This window comes from Penaeus chinensis, chromosome 35, assembly GCF_019202785.1.
Source record: "Penaeus chinensis breed Huanghai No. 1 chromosome 35, ASM1920278v2, whole genome shotgun sequence".
NCBI lineage: Eukaryota > Metazoa > Arthropoda > Malacostraca > Decapoda > Penaeidae > Penaeus > Penaeus chinensis.
This window is the reverse complement of record NC_061853.1, coordinates 5,820,890-5,821,193: the sequence shown is the minus strand read 5'-3', so window position 1 is coordinate 5,821,193 and position 304 is coordinate 5,820,890.

Here is a 304-nt window from a genome sequence, read left to right as displayed (position 1 = left end):
CAGTTAAAAAAGACCGTATTAAAGAAGGAACCCACCATCATCAGCGACTGCTAGAAGGCGTATAACTATCTAAATAAAGAGGGCTCTGAGCACCTGACTTGATCCCGTCACTGCGGCTCAAACCAACAGCATCGAGGGTCAGTGGCGGGGAGCGAAGACCACTGCACTAACGCAGGAGGAAGTACCATTTCGTTGGTTATCTGTGCGATGTTTTTGATGAGCATCCCAGGTTCGAATCAAAGATGATATGCTAATTTGTCCCTCCGCAGAAAGGAATTCCCTATATCCTTTACATTATTTTTTC